The following is a 19000-nucleotide window of genomic DNA, read 5'->3' on the forward strand; positions in this document are numbered from 1 at the left end:
GGAACAGGTCGGTCTCAAAGCACCACCTAAACCAGTGAGCTAGATAAAACAGCAGCCCTGGCCTGCCCGGGGCTCAGGTCTCACCCCATATCTGTCCATTAGGGCAGGACCTGTTCATCTCTGGTTGATCCACCCCAGGGCTACTGCATCAGGAAGAGAAACTTACTTCTCATAGACTTATTTTCTCCTAAACTCACGCAGGTACAGATTACAGCTATGCTCAATGGTTTTATTTTGCTTATGAATAGAACACTTAACTAAGATTTAAAACATTTTTGTAGTCTCGTTTTGGTGACCAATATAAAACCGTTGTTCATTTATTTCTTCAACATGTACTTACTGACTACTTCCTCTGTGCCAGGCACTGCGTTTGGCCCTGAAGATTGAGTGATAAACAACAGAAGCAGGGCCTCTGCCCTCGAATCTTACAGTCTAGCAGGGGAAGAGCCTAATAATAAACAGTCCTGCAAGTGCACACATACCTCCTTTAAAGCCAGCCTATGTATGCAGCATTGATTTGTTACAACACCATTTATTTTGAAACTGTTTCCTTAAAAATACACACACACGAGACACACACATAGCACATTATATATAAAACACTCTATTGCAGTGCACTGTGGATGTATGTGTTCCCCCCATGCTCAGTGAGAGCCAGCTCAATCATTGGACCATGATTCTCCGCACTACAAAGGCCTTCAGCCTGCACGTGATTGTCAGCACAGAAACATTGCATTGCCTATATCCACATGGAGCTACATTCTGCCAACCACTTGAATGAGCTTGAAAGTGGAATAATCCTCAGAGCCTCCAGAAAGGAGAGCAGCCCTGCCAATACTTTCGACTTTGTAGGTTCCACATCAGAAAGCCAGCCAAGCCAATTGGATTGCAATGGAGCTGTGAAATGATAATTAATGTTGTTTTAAGATGCTGAGTTTTTGTTTGTTTGTTTTTCATAAATTTATTTACTTATTTTTGGCTGTGTTGGGTCTTCGCTCCTGCGCGCAGGCTTTTGCTAGTTGCGGCAAGCGGGGGCTACTCTTTGTTGTGGTGCGCGGGCTTCTCACTGCGGTGGCTTCTCTTGTTGCGGAGCACAGGCCCTAGGTGCGTGGGCTTCAGTAGTTGCAGCATGCAGGGCTCAGTAGTTGTGGCTCGCGGGCTCTAAAGCACATGCTCAGTAATTGTGGCGCATGGGCTTAGTTGCTCTGGCATGTGGGATCTTCCTGGACCAGGGCTCGAACCCTTGTCCCCTGCGTTGGCAGGCAGATTCTTAACCACTGTGCCACCAGGGAAGTCCCTTAAGACGCTGAGTTTTGATAATTTGTTACAGCAAATTATTTAAACATTTTATTTGATAATTTGTTACAGCAGCAACAGAAAACTAATACAGGAGTAAGGGCATAAACACTAATCAAGAAATTACTGCAAAATTCTAGTAAGAGATGTTGGTGCCATGGTCCAGGCAACAGTATGGAAGTGATGAGAAGTGGTGAGTCTGTGTATGTTTTTAAGGTAGAGCTTGGATGATCTGCTGATCTGGTGTACAACTGAGAGGAGCCAAGTGTCCCTCCAAGGCTTTTGGTCTGAGCATTTGCAAAGATGGTGTTTCCATTGAAACAGAGTCAACTGTGGGAGAAGCAGTTTGCAAAGATGCATTTAGAGAGGTAGGTAGGAAAAAAATTATACAGAGCTTTCTGAATTATGTTAAGAATTTTTGAATATTATCTTAAAAATAAACGAAGATTATTGAATACTTTTAAGTAGACAAAGTTTAGAATCAATTTGCCTCTTAGAAAGAGCACTCAGGAGCCCTTGTGGTTAAACAGATGTAGTGAGGTACAATCACCCAATATAAGTAGGTAACTTACACATTTAGGAAGACCAGCCAAGCCAGGATCCCCAAAGTGAGACCAAGGAGAGTCTCCTACTCATTAGAACAGAATTTCTCAAATGTAAGTAATAGAATGAGAGACTATTTCAAAGGAAAAAAGTGCACACGGGCTACCAGGATTTTTTAAACCTATTTTAATTATAAAGTTATTTAAACATGTAATAAAACTAGGCATAAACGATGTATAATTATAGTTCTTATGGCTTTAAACTCAATACATTTACAAATTAAACACTAGGAAAAATATAACTCAAATTTAGGACATTAATATACTATTACAGAAGATGCTGTTTTGCAGAAGCTAAATTGCCAAAGCTTGACTTAGTAGTTGAAAGATGCAGCCTGTTTCTCTTTTTTTTTTTTAACATCAACAATATAAATGCCAGTGCCTGCTCTCAACTGTGTTGTAAAAAGTGATGTTATTAACATCAAAGCTCTGCTTGCTAGTTCAAGATAATCAGATATCATATTAGTCAAAATTTTAGCAATTTGCCGATCTTCAAATGGCATTTTTAATGAGGCACAGTTTGATAGCTCTGTAAAGTGTACTTACTGGCATCAAGATGATATAGCATTGCAGCATCTTAGAAATCATTATTAACCTGACATTAACAGGTTTATTTTTTTTATTTTTTATTTTTTAAATTTATTTATTTATTTATTTTATTTTTGGCTGTGTTGGATCTTCGTTTCTGTGAGAGGGCTTTCTCTAGCTGCGGCGAGCGGGGGCCACTCTTCATCGCGGTGCGCGGGCCTCTCACTATCGCGGCCTCTCTTGTTGCGGAGCACAGGCTCCAGACGCGCAGGCTCAGTAGTTGTGGCTCACGGGACTAGTTGCTCCGCGGCATGTGGGATCTTCCCAGACCAGGGCTCAAACCCGTGTCCCCTGCATTAGCAGGCAGATTCTCAACCACTGCGCCACCGGGGAAGCCCCTAACAGGTTTATTGAACATTCTTCATTATATATTTACCTCTACACCAAAGAACTATAGCAAATGGATACAAATAAAGGTGGAATTTGTGTAGTACATGCTTACAACACAGCACAGTTCCATTTGAATTTAGCATACCTATATGAAAAGAAGACAAGGAGAGGAAAGTAAAATTACAAGGATTATAAAGAAAGAAACAAAACTGAAATCACTTGCAAATGATATGATCTTGTACATAAAGACTCCAAAAGATGTTTCAGAAAATTAGTAGAAATAACAAGAGAGTTTAGCAAATTTGCTGGAAATAAATGTTGATTTGCATTTCACATACCAGCAACAGTTTAAAAATAAAATTAAAGAGATATGATTTAAAATAACATTAAAGAGGTACCTAATAATGAATATAACAGGAGATAGGCAAAACTTTTCTGGATAAATGTATAAAACTTTTCTGAATGATGTTTAAGGAGGCCTAAATAAGTGGAAAGATAGACCATGTTCATTGATTAGAAAATGCAGTATTTAAAAAAGTTTGTCTCTCTAAATAAATTTAATAAAATATAATATATATCTAAAATGTTTCTTTTGAAAATTGATAAGCTAATTGAAAATTTTATATATGGAAAGGGCCAAGAATAATTAAGACATGTTTGAAGAAAAAAACAGGTGGGGGTCACACCCAAGTAGACATCCTTTCCATAAGGCATTATCAAGCTAAAGTAATTAATACTATAAGGTATTGATGCAGGCATAGGGAAATAGACTAATAGAAAAAAATTAGAGACTCCCCAAGTAAACCCATTAACATGTGGGCTGTTGAAATAAGACAGGGGTAGAACTGCAGATCAATAAGGAAACAATTTTTTTTCACTAAACCATTCTGTACATTACTTAGCTATACTTTCAGAAAAAAATAAAGTTGGATGCATTTCTCACACTGTAAATAAAAACAATCACAGATAGATTAAAAACTAAATGAGAAAGCCAAAATTATTAAACATTAAAAATAGAAAATAGAATACTTTATGACTTCAGCTTATGGGAGAATGTTGTAAATATGATATAAAAGCATAAAGCATGAAAAGTTGATGAGTTTAATTACATTTAAGAACCCATGTTCATCAAAAGACACCACAAAGAGAGTGAAATGACAATCCACAAACTGGGAGTGGGTAGTATTGAAACACATGTATAAAATTCGTAAGTCTAGAGTTTCTTCTTAAGATAAGAAGGACCTACATAAAAGGGAAGGTAAAGGACAGGGATGGGATAATTAAAAGATGGAGGTCTTTGGGAAGGCAGGAAAAGATCAGAACACTCAAGGAGACACTTGCTTTTGATAACTGTGGGAACACTTATCTCTTAGCAGAAAGGATGAAAAGAAGAAAGGAACAGATACAAGAACAGTTTTAGACTTGCTGGAGCAAAAGGGGGGGCCCATGAGTGATCCTTTATAATTTATGAGGTAGTCATAAGATAGTCATGTAAGTTTAGAGAAGTCAGATGCAATGTTGAAGATGAGGGAAAAGCATATGAAACACTTGTAGAAGGAAGAATGAATTTACTTCTAGCAATATTAAGGGCCAATTTGAGTTTGATGATCAAGAGTATCTACAGCTGTTATTTTTCACAATTACATTAAAAAAATTTCTGGTAATGTTCAGTCTTTGAACACATATTCTGAGAATGCCAGAGATCAGATTTATCCAGAGTTGGGTTTTTCCAGGAAGGCATGACAGAATAACACTTATTTAGTACTATTTAAGTTTCAGGTGAACTTCCAAGTGTTTCACATACACTAAGATTTAATTCTCCTAACAACCCTGTAAGTTGTAATAATAATATTAATATTATTCTCATTTTAAAGATGAAGCAACAGGATTTGAATTCTGACCAAGGGAATGAAGATTACCAAGGGAGAGAGGTTGTAGTGATGGGCCAGGACATCAAGGCTAGATAAGGAGTTAATGAAGGTAGAAGGGGGGTTATGAGAGAAATGGGCATGGTCAATGAGTTAGAAGTCTTAAAGAGGTTAAAACACTATTTCAGTGAGAGTTCTTGAGCAAAGAACCAGAAAGATACTGGGTTGTGATAGAAGAAGAATGTTAGAATCAGTGATTTCAGGGAAGGAGTGTTTCTGGTGATGACATGGCACAGGGAAAAAGCAAGTGGGTGTCTGAAGTGAAGAAGAGGAGGTCACTGGAGGTCAAATAACAAGAGACTGGGATATTGGGTAGGACATCTTTGTGGGCATGGATGCCCAGTAACCCTCTGGACTGGGGAGGAGAAAACTGTCAACAAGGAGCTATCTCAGTCAATGAACAAGAGTGCTTAGGAAGTTGTGAGATGCAGGTGATTAGAAGGAAAAAGGTGTTGTACCAGGAGAGCATGAGCCTCAATGGCAAGGGTTTTACAAGAAGGAAGGGAAACATTAACCTCGATGCAGGCCTGGAAATTATGGAGAGCAACCCACGTGACTCTGGAGAGCACAAAAGGAAATAACCCCCATGTGAGAAGGCTGCAGGGGAAATAGTGCCATCTGGGGGTTATTTCAGTGAAGTCAAGGAGGTGGAACACATGTCCAGGAAAGAAGTTGCAGATCTAGGGAAGATTGGTGATTGCAGTGCCAGAAGTATAGAGGTCAGAGGTATGGGTGTGAGACTGAGGAGAGGATCTGGGGTTCTGTGAACAGATAGGACACAGAAGGCAGCCTGGGGATGAGGACTCCACGGATGGTAGATGACCAGAGATGCCTGCATGCATTTTATGTGACCCACATAAACTCAATTAGAAGGTGCAATGGAGGAGGTGAGCGTCTGGATTTAGTGGAATTTGGCTGTGTCCTTGAAGTAAGTCCAGTGGCTATAGTGGGGACCTGGTGTGGCTTTCAGGATTGGTTTGTATAGTTGGAGAACATGTGCAGTAAATGTGAGCCTGTAGTCTCCCAGTGAGGAGGGAGTGGGGTCTCCAGGTGGCCCACTTTACTCCTCCCAGGAATGGGTTGGTGTTTTGCATACTTTAAGGGGTTCTCCAAGTACAAGCTGATAATGATTGTCCTTTCCTCCTTTCCCAAGGCAGGATAAGCTCAGCTTTTAATGTATCTCATTTAAATACTAGAAGTTGAAACATTTAAGCCTGAGTATGAACACTTAAAAGTATACGTAAGCTAATTATTTACTCCGAGTTAGTAGATCAAGGCTAAACATTTGCTAGTTGTGTTATTTAGGGGGGGTATAATAGTCTTGTGGAAATGCCAGATAATATGACCGTATTTTTAAAAATTCTTTTCCATTATAAGTTATCACAAGATATTGAATATAGTTCCCTGTGCTATACAGTAAAAACTTATTGCTTATCTATTTTATATTTTGTAGTGTGCATCTGTTAATCCCATACTCCCAATTTATCCCTGACCTGCCTTCTCCTTTGGTAACCATAAGTTTGTTTTCTATGTCTGTAAGTCTGTTTCTGTTTTGTAAATAAGTTCATTTGTACTATTTTTTAGATTCCACATATAAGTGATATCATATATTTGTCTTTCTCTGTCTGACTTACTTCACTTAGTATGATAATCTCTAGGTCCATCTACGTTGCTGCAAATGGCATTATTTCATTCTTTTTATGGCTGAGCAATATTCCATAATATATACATACCACACCTTCATTATCCATTTATCTGTTGATGGACACTTAGGTTGATTCCATGTCTTGGCTATTGTAAATAGTGCTGCTGTGAACACAGGAGTGCATGTTATCTTTTTGAAACTAGAGCTTTCGTCTTTTCTGGATATATGCCCAGGAGTGGGATTGCTGGATCATATGGTAGCTCTATTTTTAGTTTTTTAAGGAACCTCCATACTGTTCTCCATAGTGGCTGCGCTAATTTACCTTCCCACCAACAATGTAGGAGGGTTCCCTTTTCTCCACACCCTCTTCAGCATTTATTGTTTGTAGATTTTTTGATGATGGCCATTCTGACCGGTGTGAGGTGATACCTCATTGTAGTTTTGATTTTCATTTCTCTAATAATTAGCGATGTTGAGCATCTTTTCACGTGCCTATTGGCCATCTGTATATCTTCTTTGGAGAAATGTCTATTTAGGAATATGACCTATGGTAAAAGGGGCATAACACTATGAAGAGGCTATGGATATAACTGGACAGTGTGGTAGTCTTACTATATTAGCAAGAGTTTTTAGTTGTAAGCAACAAGGCAAACTGATTTAGATAGAAAAGAAATGAAAAGGAGCATGGATACCTCAGGGACCCACGGAATGGAGAGGCAAAGCACCATATGCCAGCAGAGCCTTGCACCTGCCAGGAGGGGCGCCTTTTTCTTCTTCACACAAAGGCCTCAGCTGGCTCCCAGAGGCCTTGGGTGAAGAATCTGATACAGGGTGACAGATTCAGACAATGCTACCACTCCAGAGGGCTGGTCTAGGGACACCATCACTGGCACCTCCCTGAGCACTGCAGCCTGTAGGGTGACAGAGCAAGCAGGGGCTCAGTCCACACTACTGGCACTCCTTTTGCTACTGGCAGAGACAGTGGTGCCAAGGTGTGGAGACAACTGAGTTGCTTTTGGCCCTTGCTTCAAAGAAGGTGGGGAAAGCAAGTCCCTGACATATTCTGCTGTGATAACAGCAGTGTATGAGCCATCCACCAAGAGCCAGGAGGTGAGAAATTTCCCAAACATAGGAAGAGACTCCGCTGGGCAGCTGAGAATGCCAACAGTAACTTCTTGCTGTTTCCTGTCCTTGTTTGTTTCTTTTACCCTCTATTTTGACTTTACCTGGCATTCTAAAGCACAGACAAATGAGATGGTGCCTACATGCAATGGAAGGTTACAGGAAGTCAGCACAAAGTTGAAATGGGGATCAGCCCATGGATAGCAAGGACTTTAACTTAAAGGAGAAAAGAGTTTTGCACTAACTGTAGGGTCCTTTGGGCTACTGATATGCATTCCAACACAATGGATCACTGCGTGGTGTGAGGAGATGTGGAAACTGAGCTGTTGGTTTAAAATGAAAGCACTAGATATGATTAAGTTTAACTCCATTTCTTAGTGATTAAAGTTTGACCCTGTAATATTATCGCTACACACACACACAAAGATGGAGACTGCTATCTGTATAAGCCTGTGTGTGTGTGTATATATATATGTAACAGTATATATAATGTATATATGTAGCAATCATCATCATTGTAATCATTTTCTCTTCACTTTGCTTCTGTTTTCTCACTTTGCTTTGTATTTTGCCTCCTTCCTTTTCCCTTTTTCCTCCAGTACTATTGATTCAACTTGATCCCACAGCAACATATATTTCAATCACCAGCTGCATGTCCTTGATCCTGGCTCAGTTGAATTCAAGTCAATAAATATTTATTATTTGCTTATTATTGGCAACTTATACAGATGTTATTAAAAATTCAGCAACACATCTTTTTTCTCTTTGTCTCCCTCTCCACAGCTCACAGCAGACCAAGCTGCCCCAGATAGATATCCTGTAAAAACAGATGAGATGAATGGAAGGATATAGGCAAGATACACACAGAACAAATGAATCTATTACCCATAAAATATCAGTAAAATACTTCTCTTTGTTGAGAAGTATTCTTTTTTTGTCATTATTCTTTAATATCTGAAAACACCCTGATTTTAGTATACCACTCAACAGCAAAATTTAAATGCATTTAGAAATTCACTACATAGAAGATAAAACCTGTGGATAAATTAAATAAAGCACCCTTCATACAAGAGAAAAATGTTAGAGATGCCTGTTTTAGTTTTGATTCTCTTTTCCAATATTCAGCAAATATATTATCATAAAATAGTGAATGATATTAAGGAATGTGCATTTAAGATTTAAAAAAAGTTCTAATGCACTTATAATTTACAAGAATTTAAGATGTTATTATTTCAGTATGCTAGATACAACTGGAATTATTAGTGATACGCTTTGAAGCTTAACCAGGATTATGATGCCTATGCCCTAGGAAAGTGGTGTTCCAAGCTTGCTAAAGCCCAGGGGAAGAGAGCTGGCCCACCAACCAAGACTCAAGTGGTTTGGAATTACAGGTGACTCTTCCGGGTATTGTGTTAAACTCTAGTTAAGAACTGAATAAGGACACGGTTGTGTTGCTTTTAATCTTACAATCTATCTTGTCACTTAACAGTCCTGAAGACATGGATGAGCTATTTATTACCAGTACAATTACTGTGAATTGAAGATATTCTTTAAAAAGAGATTGTTGTTGGCAGTGTTGTTAAAAAGAGAGCAATGACTAACAGATTCTGAAAGAAAAGGGATTTGCTTATTTTGAGGCAAATATGTGGCACACATGGGCAGTTGAAAATCAAGTTCTGGGACTTGAATTTGGAGACATTCAAGTAAAAAGTATGCATAGCTCTGCGTTTGTTTACATATTCCTGGTCTGTCTGTTCCCCCTTTCCCTACAACTCCTCTTCCTAATTTTCATCATTTCTTTCAAGCCCTCTGCTGAATTCCATCTCCTTTGTGAGCAAATGACCTTGCTTCTTACCTTACAGCAAAAACAGAAGGTTTCAGAGTCGAACTCTCCCAGAGTCCCAACTTTTGTTCCGATATAAATAGGTGTCTGGTTATGGGCATCTGTCCTGCTAGATAGAAAACTCTGTTAGATCAGGGACGGAGTCTGTTCACCAGTGTCCCCAGCACCCAGCACATGGTCTGGTGGGGGCTCAATAGGACGCTGTTGCCTAAATGAATGAACACAGTTCCTTCCTCTCATTTATAACTTTTTGTTTTAAAAGCAAAGGTTTTGTTTTTAACATATATTACCATGGTTAAAAAAAAAAACAGAATAGTACAGAATCATATTAGAGGAAATGTTAAAATTACCCTCTCCAGTAAATTCCACTAGCTCTCTTCCTCACCTCCTCTCCAGCCTTAGGAGCTAATCTTCCCCCTCTGCCCCAGATTCCATCCTCTTGTTGTGATCTCCTCTAGGAAGCACTTCTCCTCCACATGGACAAGTCAGGGAGGGGGGCTTGGCGGGGCACTTACTCATAGTGGCCAAGAGTTGCAACAGCTGAGGGTGATGGCAATAGTGTAGTCAAGGAGAGCAGTGGCCAGGTGCCAGAGAAGCTAAATCAGTCATCAAATCTTAGGGCTGAATCCAGGCGACAGAAAATAAGAGGCAAAGTAAAAGGTCAGGGGGATGCAGCAGGAAGTCAAGAATGTAAATGCAAAGCAAGATGAAGTGAGAGGTCCAGGGCCACATAGATGAATGGAGAAGGGATACTGAGAATGCGTTTTTAAATTAATTTGGGAGAAGTTTGCTAAGCAGTAAACAAGTAGGTTAATGAGGGCTGAGCTGGCGCCCTGACACCTCTTCAGGACTTCAACTCCATTGACTATCCTCTCTCTCCTGGACATTGGACATCTCCCTTTCCTCTAATTTTCTTTCTCAGATTATAAATATGCTAAGCTTCTTTCACCTAAAAATGAAACAAAACAAAACCAAAAGACCTTTCTCTCAACCCTGTCTCCCCCTCAAACTACTCTGCCCAATCTCTCTTCTGCTAATTCTAGACAAATTTCTTGAAAGAAATATGAGGTCACTGTCTATATTCATCACCCCACCCCCCCAACTGCCTTAATCAATGGAGTTTGCCTTCTTCCCCACCGCTTTGCTGAAAACCGTCTTGTCAAATCATCAATTGCTATCATTAGATATAAATGACATGCTTTCAAGTCCAGCTGAATTGACTCCTTGAGGTCTGACGCTGTTGACTGCTGTCTCTTCATTTGGCATCTCTGACACTTCCCTCCGCTGACTCTGCTCTTCTATCTCTGGCTCATTTTTAAAATTTTCTTTGTGAGACCCTATTTCTCTACTCACTTCTATCTCTAGCTGCCTATGGACATCAGGTAACACTGTGTGGTAGGCGCCTGGCTATATGTGTCTTCCCATTCTGGGGCAGCTAACAGAGTCAGCCCGCTTGGACACCACGCCTTGAAACAAAACCTCCTCTGGGTGATTGTCCGGCTCCGTTCCCCATTTACTTTCAGTCTTCTCTTCCTACATCAGCTCAGTCTTCCTTTCTCTTACAGGAAAGTATTCTTGCCTGTCATTTATCATATTTTTGTGGTTATGACTCATGGAGGACTTGTTATTTGCCAGAAACTTCACTGCGTGCTTACTTTTATTTATTTATTCATTAAGTTATTTCTTTAGTCAGCAAGTATTTACTGACTCTTACTATGGTGCAGGCACTATGGATATATAATTTCTAGTTATTAAAATTAACTTAGAAGATAGCATGTAGTAATTTTACAGATGATGAAACTGAGGCTGGGGTTTGTCCTTGGCTAAAGCTCTTGAGGCAGACCAGGCATTTGAATTCACAGCTCTTTCCATGTCACTAAAATATCTAAAAAATATTCTATCTTTCATTGCATATCTTATGTCAGGAGCTTTTCCCTCCTTTGTCTTACTATACCAGTGGTATCATTAGCCTATGGCCTGATGTTATTTTTGAAACATAGGAGGGAGAGATTCATACCAATGAAAATCCAGAATTCCATGACTTTGTTATCAGCACCGTCTCACTTGTTTCCACATGATCCAGACAAGGCTACCTATAATCAGGTAGCTTGAGAGTCACTTATTTATTCATGTTCTCGCAGAGCTTACAATATATTAGAAGAGGACAGGGAAGTGGGGAGACAGAGCTTAATCAATTAAGTGAATAAGAGAATATATTATATCTGAGAAAAGTCCCAGGAAGGAAAAGGGTACAGTTAAATATAAGCTAATAACAAAGAAACTTGACCCAGATTGGGATGGGTGGGGGGATCAAAAAAGCTTTCCTAAAGAAGTGATATGTGAGTTGAGATCTGAGAGATGAATAGAAGTTAAGCCCATAGATGGGTGAAGAAGAGCACTTCAGGATGAGGGAACAGCATATGCAAAGGCTCTGGGGAGAGGAGGAGGTACAAGGCTTTCAAAACCTAGAAGGCTGGGGTGTAGAGTGAGAGTAACAGAAAGAGGCCAAGAGGGGTAGCCTGGGTCAGTCTATGCTGACCAGGCCATTCTTTTTAATCTGAAGAATCATAGTCTAACCTGATGGGATCTTATCATCAAATTTGTGTTCTAGAAGTTCACTCTGGCTACAGTGTAGAGAACCTTGCTGGAAGGGTCCAGGGAGGATGCATGGACAATAGTTAGGAAGCTACTGCTGTCGTGTCAGCATAGATGATGATGGCTTGGACTAGTGTGGTGGTCATGAAGGAAGAGAGAAGTGAGGCAATTTGATACATATTTGAAGAGGTAGAATCAGTAGGACTTGCTGACAGATTAAGTAAGAAGTGGGAATAAGGTATCAATGTTACACCCTAGGCATCTGAGATGCCTAATTGTATGAATGATGGTGCCATCTGCTGAGACAGGGAAAGGAAGAAGTCCAGGTTTGGAGGGAGTCATGGGTTTGGTGGGTTATGTTAAGATTGAAGGGTTCGTGGCATAATAAGATGGTTGCTGGATGTATGGGTCTGGAACTCCAAGGAGAGATCTGGGTTGAAGATATAAACTTAGGAGTCATCAGCAGAGTAGTAATCAAGCCACAGGCATGAATGAGGTCAAGGAGGGAAGAACTATAGAGTGAGAAGAGAAGAGGCCTAGGACTGAAGCAGCCAGAATGCTTTCATGTAAAGGATTCACTTTCCAGTCATTTAAAAGAAAAACATTCTCTGAAGAAATGTATGAGCTTCTTAAAATAAATTTCTCTTAACCATATTTAAAAATATTAACATCAATAAGAAGTGTGGAAAAAACCCTGCACCTCTGTGGCCCCAAATGAATCTGTAAATTTTTACTTATTAAAAAAATTCCGAAGTATGTAAGATATCGGCACTTGTTTAAGTCTAGAGGTGTATACATGAGTGTTTGTTATATGTCTCTGTACTTTTTGAATGAATGACATATTTCATAATTAAACAACAAAAAGTAACAGCAAAAAGTTCCAGGAAATAAAGTCTAAGGCAATAAAAACTCAAGTCAGAAAATTAAACACCAGAAGCAGTTAAGGGAAAAATAAAGGATCATAGGTATTGCCAAGGAGCCTCTTGGTCCCAAATGGAAAGGTTTTAGTCCCAACCTAATAAGATGTACCGTGAAAGATTCTGCTGGTATTTTTGTAGGAATTTCCAATATTATAGAAACCATAACAAATAAAATCTTGGCTCTATTTATATTTCTGAATAATGGGAAACAGGAAATTGGCCAACATTATTTGCTTTTGCTGCACATAAAAGTCACTAGTCTGGCATAATGAATGGATGTTACTCCTGTGAGACTATATAAGCAGGAATATTATTTAAAATTTGGAAGCAAAGTATGTCTGAAATAAGAGTAGTGATCCACAGGTGATCTGTAATCACAAGTGGCTTTGTTAGTATAATGGAATAATGAAACCCCTGACTCCCTCCTCAGTACCATTTACTACTAAAACCACCAACATCCCTTCCTATCCACTACCCCCAAGAGAGGGTAAGAGGTGATTTTTAGAAAGGTGCTTTCTCTAAGAAATTACTCTGCCCCTATATTAAGGGATATATGGCTCAGTAATGGACCTGCTAAAACAATCTTGAGAAAGGAGAACAAAGCTGAGGTATCACACTCCATGATTTCAAACTATATACAGAGCTATAGTAATCAAAACAGCATGGTAGTGACACAAAAATAGGCACATAGATTAACAGAACAGAATAGCTCAGAAATAAATCCACACTCTATGACACAGGAGCAGAGAACATACGATGGATAAAGAACAGTCTTTTCAATAAATGGTGTTGGGAAAACTGGACAGTCACATGCAAAAGAATGAAACTAAACCACTATCTTGCAAAAATCAATTCTCATAAAAATTAACTCAAAATGGATTAAAGACTTGAATGTAAGACCCAAAACCATAAAATTCCTAGAAGAAGACAGGCAGTAACTTCATGGACATTAGTCTTAGCGATGTTTTTATGGCTCTGACGCCAAAGGCAAGGGAAACAAAAGCAAAAATAAACAAATGGGACTACATCAAACTAAAAAGCTTCTGCATAGCAATGGCAACTATCATGAAAATGAAAAGGCAACCTACTGAATGGGAGAAGACATTTGCAAATCATATATCCAATAAGGGTTTAATATGAAAAATATATAAAGAACTCATACACCTCAACAACAACAAAGTAAACAACCTGATTAAATAATGGGCAGAGGACCTGAATAGACACTTTTTCAAAGAAGACATACGCATGGCCAACAGGTACATGAAAAGATGTTCATCACTAATTATTATGGAAATGTAAATCAAAACTGCAAAGAGATATCATCTCACACCTGTTAGAATGGCTATAATCAAAGAGACAAGAAATAACAAGTATTGAAGAAGATGTGGCAAAAAGGGGAAATTCATACACTGTTGGTGGGAATGGAAATTGGTGCAACCACTATGGAAAACAGTATGGAGATTCTTCAAAAAAATTATGAATAGAACTACTATATGACACAGCTATTCCACTTCTCAGTATCTATCTGAAGAACATGAAAACACTAATTTGGAAAGATATATGCACCCCTATGTTCGTTGCAGAATTATTTACAATAGCCTAGATATGGAAACAACCTAAGTGTTCATGGATGGATGAATGGATAAAGATGTGGTGTATATACACAATGAAATATTACTCATCCATAAAAAAGGATGGAATCCTACCATGTGCATTCATCCATCAATGGACAGTTAAATTGTTTCCATATCTTGACTACTGTAAATAATGCTGGTATAAACATGGGGGTGCATATGTCTTTTTGAATTAGTGTTTTTGAATATATTCCCAGAAATGGAATTGTTGAATTATATGTTAGTTCTATTTTTAATTTTTTGAGCATCCTCCACACTGTTTTCTATAGTAGCTGTACCAGTTTACAATCCCACTGACAGAGCACAAGTTTTCCCTTTTGTCCACATCTGCTCCAGAATTTGTTATCTCTTCTTTTTCTTGATGGCCATTCTAACAGGTGTGAGGTAATATCTCATTGAGGTTTTTATTTGCACCCAATCAAATTTAGAACATTTTCATTACCCCCCAAAAGAAATTCCATACCCATTAACAGTCATTCATCATTTCCTCTCAATCTTAAGCCTCCATCCCCATCCATAGCCCTGGGCAACCACTGATCTATTTTCTCTCCACCAATTTGTCTATTTTTTGACATTTCATATAAATAGAAATGCAGTATATGTGTTTTTGTAGCTAGCTTCTTTTACTTAGTATAATGTTTTCAATGTTCATCCATGTTGTAGCATATATCAGTACTTCCTTTTTTTGAGAAATAATATTCCATTGTATGGACAGACCACAGTTTATTTATCCATTTGTCAATTAATGAACATTTGGGTGGTTTCCACTTTTGGGCTACTATGAATAATGCTGCTATGAACATCAGTGTACAAATTTTGGGTGGATGTATATTTTCATAGGAGAGGAATTGCTAGGTCATATGGTAATATTTTGTTTAGCTTTTTGAGGAACTGATAGACTGTTTTCTGAAATGAAAAAGGTTTTATTTCTCTTGAAAAGTCTTTATTTCACCTTAAGTTTTGAAAAATGGTTTTGCTGAATATAAAATTCTTATTTGACATTTTTATTTTTTGAGCACTTTGAGTATGTCATCCCACTGTCTTCTGGGCCCCATTGTTTCTGAACAATGAAGTTGGCTGTTAATCTTTTTAGTTTTCTCATATATAGTGAATAGTTTTTTTCTTGCTTTTTCAAAAGTTTCTCTTTGTCTTTTACTTTCAGGAATTTTACTGATATGTCTGGGTGTAGATCTCTTTGTGTTTATCTTATTGGAGTTTCTTGAACTTCTTAGATGTGCAGATTAATTTTTTAAATCAAATTGGTAAGTGTTTAGCCATTAATTCTGTTTTCCTAAATTATTTATTTATTTATTATTTACTTTTGAGTCTGTTAGGTCTTCGTTGCTGCGCTCGGTCTTTCTCTAGTTGCGGCAAGCGAGGGCTACTCTTCATTGTGGTGTGCAGGCTTCTCATTGTGGTGGCTTCTTTTATTGCAGAGCATGGGCTCTAGGCACGCAGGCTTCAGTAGTTGCAGCATGCAGGCCCAGTAGTTGTGGCTTGAGGGCTCTAGAGCGCAGGCTCAGTAGCTGTGGCACATCAGCTTAGTTGCTTCGCGGCATGTGGGATCTTCCCAGACCAGGGCTTGAACCCGTGTCCCCTGCACTGGCAGGCAGATTCTTAACCACTGCACCACCAGGGAAGTCCCCAGCCATTATTTCTTTGAGTGTTTTCTTTTCTTTTCTTTCTCTGCTCCTTTCTCTCTCTCCTCTCCTCTCCCTCTGATTCTTCCACTACATATAAGTTGGTGCACTTTAGTAGTATCCCACATTTCTCTGCAGCTCTGTTCATTTTCTTCATTCTTTTTTTCTCTTTGTTATTCACATTTCATAATCTCTATTGATCTGTCTTCAAGTTCACTCATTCCTTCTGCCAGTGGAAATAAACTGAACACTTCTAATGAATTCTTCCTTTCAGGTCTTTTACCTTTTGTTGCCAGAATTTCTATTTGGTTCTTTTGAATAATTTATATCTCTTTATTAATATTCTCTATTTTATAAGACATTATCATCATAACTTTTTTTTCTTTAAACATGATTTTCTTTAGTTTTGTGAATACATTTATAATAGCTGCAGTGGAGTCTTTGTCTGTTAAATCCAACATCTGAACAGAAGTCACAAGTAGCTTCTGTTGCCTGCTTCTTTTCCTGTGTATGGGTCATACTTTCCTTCATCTTTTATGTCTCATTTTTTGTATGTTAAAAGCTGGACATTTTAAGTAAAATTTGTAGTAATTTTGGATATGTTCTCCCCTTTCCCTAGGGTTTATTTTTCTTATTGTTTGCTTGTTCATTTATTTAGTGACTTCACTGGAATATTTTAAATGAAGTCTATTTCCCATGCAATGTAAAGTCTCTGATGTTATTCCTCAAAGGATTCAGTCTTGGGCAAGTACATATTCGCCCTGGGAGTACAGTGCTTTTAACAGGGTTCTCTTTGACTGTCTTTCCCTGATTTCACTATTAAGTTGTCTGCCTCTGCTGGTATCACATCCAGATATTAGGCTCCACTAATTACTGGCTGGTTACTCTATTGTTTTGATGATGCCCTGGAGTATACGTTGTCCCACAGTATGATCCAATTAAATTCAGGCTCCTTTGCAAGGGTAGTCTTTGAAGCCAGTCTCTGAGGTTTTCTGATTCCAGAAGAGATCTTCTCAGTTGCCTCTTTTCCTGGTTCTTTCATTAAACTAGCTAACCTACAGTTTAGCTTGTTACTTCATAAAGCTATTAGCCTCTACTTAATTGCTTACCACCAAAACCTCCACTATTTTTAAGAGTGTTTAGGCTTGAACTTCCCCAAAGTCTGTTTCAAATAAAATCAGTTCCTCTAGGAAGAGCTTTGAGCTGTTTTTATTGACTGCCTCTCTTTCTAGGCAAAATCTCTGAGTTCCTGCTCTAGAGCTGCAGATGGGGATAGCTGTCTACTTCTCTCTGATTGGCACCCTTTCTTTATGATCAGAGCGCTGGGTGAAGGTGATAACCTCTCGTGTCAGCTTGCCTCTTTCAGTGTGGAACTTCTGCTCTCAGTTCCCAGTATTCTTGGTGTAACTATCTCTCTTATAAATTCAAGCTAGATGAAGGAAGGAATCCCCGAGTTCTTGACTGCACTCACCAGGAATTTAGCCTCTGCCACCATGAGCTAAGAGTGATGAGAAATGCTGGCAACCTGCCCTACTGGTGAGAAATTATATCCCTTAACTGAGATCTGAGGAGAGCTCCATTTTCTTAGCCACATTCCCCAGAGTGGAGCTTCCATTACACTGAGCTGGGGAGTGGGGGAGAAGATCATGGCTCAAGAGCCACAGACTCTTGCTATTCTTACTCAAATTTAGTAGATTTTCTTGAGTAAGTAAGGTTTTCTTTACTTGCTGTATGCTTTTAGGACATTTTCCAGAGACTTTAAATTGTCGTTTTTTTCAACATGTAATTGACATAAAAACAGACACATAGATCAATGGCAGAAAATATATAGCCCAGAAATAAATAGACCCATGCACCTATGATCAATTAATCTACAACAAAGGAGTCAAGAACATGCAATGGAGAAAAGGCACTCTCTTCAAGAAGTGATGTTGGGAAAACTGGACAGCTACATGTAAAAGAATGAAATTAGAACATTTCCTCACATCTATACAAAAATAAACTCAAGATGGTTTAAAGACCTAAATGAAGACATGACATCATAAAACTCCTAGAAGAGAACACACATGAAACATTCTTTTTTTTAAAATGTTATTGAAGTATAGTTGACTTACGATGTTGTGTTGAAACATTCTTTGACATAAATAGTAACAATATTTTCTTAGGTCAGTCTCCCAAGGCAAAAGAAATAAAAGCAAAAATAAACAAATGAGACCTAATTAAACTAAAAACCTTTTGCACAGCAAAGGAAACCATCAACAAAACAGGAACACAACCTACAGAATGGGGGGAAATATTTGCAAATGATGTGACTGATGAGGGGTTAAATGCCCAAAATATACAAACAGGTCATACAGCTCAATATCAAAAAAACCAAACAATCCAATAAAAAAAAATGGATAGAAGACTTGAATAGACGTTTTTCCAGAGAAGACATACAGATGGCTAATAGACACATGAAAATATGTTCATAACTAATTATTAGGGAAATGCAAATCAAAAGAACAAAGAGATATCACCTCACACCTGTCAGAATGGCTATCATCAAAAAGTCTACAAATAACAAATGTTAGAGAGGATGTGGAGGAAAGGGGACATTTATACACTGTTGGTGGGGATGTAAATTGGTTCAGCTTCTATGGAAAACAGTATAGAGATTCCTTAAAAACTAAAAATAGTACTTCCATATGATTCAGCAATTCCATTCCTGGATATATATCCAGAAAAAACAAAAACACTAATTTGAAAAGATACATGCACCCCAATGTTCATAGCAGCACTATTTACAAGAGCCAAAACATGAAAGCTGAGTGCTTATCAACAGATGAATGGATAAAGAAGATGTGATGTATACATG

The 19000-nt window shown here is 38.4% G+C and overlaps 1 long non-coding RNA gene across 2 annotated transcripts; it reads right to left on the reverse strand.

Moving 5' to 3' along the window:
* Positions 1-8189: 8189 nt before the first annotated feature.
* Positions 8190-9813, reverse strand: LOC103004137 (uncharacterized). Of its 2 annotated transcripts, none has more exons than XR_450750.1 (3): positions 9740-9813; positions 9367-9460; positions 8190-8328 (listed from the first exon to the last, which is right to left on the reverse strand). It is a non-coding gene; the product is annotated as an uncharacterized LOC103004137 (long non-coding RNA). The 2 variants fall into 2 exon arrangements; XR_450751.1 differs by having other exon boundaries at positions 9705-9775.
* Positions 9814-19000: the final 9187 nt, after the last annotated feature.

The sequence above is a fragment of the Balaenoptera acutorostrata genome, chromosome 11 (genome assembly GCF_949987535.1).
Source record: "Balaenoptera acutorostrata chromosome 11, mBalAcu1.1, whole genome shotgun sequence".
NCBI classification, from domain to species: Eukaryota; Metazoa; Chordata; class Mammalia; order Artiodactyla; family Balaenopteridae; genus Balaenoptera; species Balaenoptera acutorostrata.